Below are 4,801 nucleotides of genomic sequence, written 5' to 3' on the forward strand. Positions count from 1 at the left end.
TAAATGTCGGCTAACTTGCCTTAAAAATTGGGTTCAGCGCCCCCTGGTGTGTATTATCCATTGATCTGAGTCACTCTTACGTCCATGTGTGTCCTTGAGTAGCCTTGCTCTGACTGAATGCTCCCTGCTTGGTGAGCTTCTTATATACTGTGCGCCAAATCCCGCGTTGCTCTATCAAACTTGACCAAATTTGGATTTTTAAATGTGAGCTATTCCCCTCTGTGCACGGTCGCGACGTTTCGGATCAACTAGTCCTTCTTCAGGCATCAGTGCACATGTCCTCATGACTGCTTGTCATGGTAAATTATAGGCACGTCTTACGGTATTTCCCCAACTGGCTTCCAAGGCGTCTTATGATGAACGCTGGCATTTCCAACACCAGATAGGCACTGGCGGAGTAGGTTTATGAGTTAGACCCAACTCCCTAGTGGAGCTCGGTAATGCACGGGCCATATCTGCTGCAAGTTGTACCATGAGGTTTTCCCAGAGTCGCGTTGTACAACACCAAAATCAAAAACTAAAATAACAAGCTAACATAATCCATAATGCAAAAAATGATGTTTTTTTGTAGAACTAAAATTGTCCTTCCTATAAATTAGGTTTAGGCATGGGTCCACTGACCTTAAGGTTAGGGCCAATGATTGGATTAGGCCATCTATCCCCCAACTCAACTTGGTTTAATGGAGAAATTAATAGAATAAACTGATAATGTAAAATTAAATTAAATGTGAAATTGTTTTTAAATGTCGGCTAACTTGCCTTAAAAATTGGGTTCAGCGCCCCCTGGTGTGTATTATCCATTGATCTGAGTCACTCTTACGTCCATGTGTGTCCTTGAGTAGCCTTGCTCTGACTGAATGCTCCCTGCTTGGTGAGCTTCTTATATACTGTGCGCCAAATCCCGCGTTGCTCTATCAAACTTGACCAAATTTGGATTTTTAAATGTGAGCTATTCCCCTCTGTGCACGGTCGCGACGTTTCGGATCAACTAGTCCTTCTTCAGGCATCAGTGCACATGTCCTCATGACTGCTTGTCATGGTAAATTATAGGCACGTCTTACGGTATTTCCCCAACTGGCTTCCAAGGCGTCTTATGATGAACGCTGGCATTTCCAACACCAGATAGGCACTGGCGGAGTAGGTTTATGAGTTAGACCCAACTCCCTAGTGGAGCTCGGTAATGCACGGGCCATATCTGCTGCAAGTTGTACCATGAGGTTTTCCCAGAGTCGCGTTGTACAACACCAAAATCAAAAACTAAAATAACAAGCTAACATAATCCATAATGCAAAAAATGATGTTTTTTTGTAGAACTAAAATTGTCCTTCCTATAAATTAGGTTTAGGCATGGGTCCACTGACCTTAAGGTTAGGGCCAATGATTGGATTAGGCCATCTATAGGGTTAGGGTTAGGGTTAGGGTTAGGGTTAGGGTTAGGGGTTAGGGTTAGGGTTAGGGTTAGGGTTAGGGTTAGGGTTAGGGTTAGGTATAGAGAAGAAAGTGCAGATGACTCTGGAAAGCCAAGACTCTCATTTGCATATGTGGCAACGTTTCCTAACCCCATCCACTAGGGGGAGTTCCCCTAGGGTTTAGGGGTTAAGGGTTTGACTTATGCACTGGCCATACCTGAGTTACTCATCACGAACTGAGCTAGACTCCAATTAGTTTGAAAATCAGAAAATAAGAAAGCAACGTCATTCTAAATGCAAAACTGATATAATGTAAAACTGAAATTGTCATTCCAAAAAAGGCACGATAACAAACTAACATAATCCCAAATGCAAAAAATGATATTTTTCTGTAGAACTGAAATGGTCCTTCCTATAACTTAGGTTCAGGCATGGGTCCACTGACCTTAAGGTCAGGCCCGATGGTTGTATATGGCCCTCTAGTCAACAGCTCAACTGGGTATAATGGAGAAATGAATTCTATTGAAAGTCATTTTCAAGTCATGAATTAGGGCGATATGAGTCGACCAGATTTGTTCAAATGATGTGTAATGTAAATGCAGGCATGGCCAGAACTCAGTAACAAGATGTGACAAGCACTTACCAATGGGGTCCACTAGGGGGAGCTCCTCAGGGTTTGGGTTACAGGGCTGCCGGGGCCATGGCGGCTGTAGGTATAGAGAAGAAAGTGCAGATGACTCTGGAAAGCCAAGACTCTCATTTGCATATGTGGCAACGTTTCCTAACCCCATCCACTAGGGGGAGTTCCCCTAGGGTTTAGGGGTTAAGGGTTTGACTTATGCACTGGCCATACCTGAGTTACTCATCACTAACTGAGCTAGACTCCAATTAGTTTGAAAATCAGAAAATAAGAAAGCAACGTCATTCTAAATGCAAAACTGATATAATGTAAAACTGAAATTGTCATTCCAAAAAAGGCACGATAACAAACTAACATAATCCCAAATGCAAAAAATGATATTTTTCTGTAGAACTGAAATGGTCCTTCCTATAACTTAGGTTCAGGCATGGGTCCACTGACCTTAAGGTCAGGCCCGATGGTTGTATATGGCCCTCTAGTCAACAGCTCAACTGGGTATAATGGAGAAATGAATTCTATTGAAAGTCATTTTCAAGTCATGAATTAGGGCGATATGAGTCGACCAGATTTGTTCAAATGATGTGTAATGTAAATGCAGGCATGGCCAGAACTCAGTAACAAGATGTGACAAGCACTTACCAATGGGGTCCACTAGGGGGAGCTCCTCAGGGTTTGGGTTACAGGGCTGCCGGGGCCATGGCGGCTGTAGGTATAGAGAAGAAAGTGCAGATGACTCTGGAAAGCCAAGACTCTCATTTGCATATGTGGCAACGTTTCCTAACCCCATCCACTAGGGGGAGTTCCCCTAGGGTTTAGGGGTTAAGGGTTTGACTTATGCACTGGCCATACCTGAGTTACTCATCACTAACTGAGCTAGACTCCAATTAGTTTGAAAATCAGAAAATAAGAAAGCAACGTCATTCTAAATGCAAAACTGATATAATGTAAAACTGAAATTGTCATTCCAAAAAAGGCACGATAACAAACTAACATAATCCCAAATGCAAAAAATGATATTTTTCTGTAGAACTGAAATGGTCCTTCCTATAACTTAGGTTCAGGCATGGGTCCACTGACCTTAAGGTCAGGCCCGATGGTTGTATATGGCCCTCTAGTCAACAGCTCAACTGGGTATAATGGAGAAATGAATTCTATTGAAAGTCATTTTCAAGTCATGAATTAGGGCGATATGAGTCGACCAGATTTGTTCAAATGATGTGTAATGTAAATGCAGGCATGGCCAGAACTCAGTAACAAGATGTGACAAGCACTTACCAATGGGGTCCACTAGGGGGAGCTCCTCAGGGTTTGGGTTACAGGGCTGCCGGGGCCATGGCGGCTGTAGGTATAGAGAAGAAAGTGCAGATGACTCTGGAAAGCCAAGACTCTCATTTGCATATGTGGCAACGTTTCCTAACCCCATCCACTAGGGGGAGTTCCCCTAGGGTTTAGGGGTTAAGGGTTTGACTTATGCACTGGCCATACCTGAGTTACTCATCACTAACTGAGCTAGACTCCAATTAGTTTGAAAATCAGAAAATAAGAAAGCAACGTCATTCTAAATGCAAAACTGATATAATGTAAAACTGAAATTGTCATTCCAAAAAAGGCACGATAACAAACTAACATAATCCCAAATGCAAAAAATGATATTTTTCTGTAGAACTGAAATGGTCCTTCCTATAACTTAGGTTCAGGCATGGGTCCACTGACCTTAAGGTCAGGCCCGATGGTTGTATATGGCCCTCTAGTCAACAGCTCAACTGGGTATAATGGAGAAATGAATTCTATTGAAAGTCATTTTCAAGTCATGAATTAGGGCGATATGAGTCGACCAGATTTGTTCAAATGATGTGTAATGTAAATGCAGGCATGGCCAGAACTCAGTAACAAGATGTGACAAGCACTTACCAATGGGGTCCACTAGGGGGAGCTCCTCAGGGTTTGGGTTACAGGGCTGCCGGGGCCATGGCGGCTGTAGGTATAGAGAAGAAAGTGCAGATGACTCTGGAAAGCCAAGACTCTCATTTGCATATGTGGCAACGTTTCCTAACCCCATCCACTAGGGGGAGTTCCCCTAGGGTTTAGGGGTTAAGGGTTTGACTTATGCACTGGCCATACCTGAGTTACTCATCACTAACTGAGCTAGACTCCAATTAGTTTGAAAATCAGAAAATAAGAAAGCAACGTCATTCTAAATGCAAAACTGATATAATGTAAAACTGAAATTGTCATTCCAAAAAAGGCACGATAACAAACTAACATAATCCCAAATGCAAAAAATGATATTTTTCTGTAGAACTGAAATGGTCCTTCCTATAACTTAGGTTCAGGCATGGGTCCACTGACCTTAAGGTCAGGCCCGATGGTTGTATATGGCCCTCTAGTCAACAGCTCAACTGGGTTAGGGTTAGGGTTAGGGTTAGGGTTAGGGTTAGGGTTAGGGTTAGGGTTAGGGTTAGGGTTAGGGTTAGGGTTAGGGTTAGGGTTAGGGTTAGGGTTAGGGTTAGGGTTAGGGTTAGGGTTAGGGTTAGGGTTAGGGTTAGGGTTAGGGTTAGGGTTAGGGTTAGTAGGGTTAGGGTTAGGGTTAGGGTTAGGGTTAGGGTTAGGGTTAGGGTTAGGGTTAGGGTTAGGGTTAGGGTTAGGGTTAGGGTTAGGGTTAGGGTTAGGGTTAGGGTTAGGGTTAGGGTTAGGGTTAGGGTTAGGGTTAGGGTTAGGGTTAGGGTTAGGGTTAGGGTTAGGGTTAGGGTTA

The sequence above is a fragment of the Gobius niger genome (genome assembly GCF_951799975.1).
Source record: "Gobius niger genome assembly, chromosome: 11".
NCBI lineage: Eukaryota > Metazoa > Chordata > Actinopteri > Gobiiformes > Gobiidae > Gobius > Gobius niger.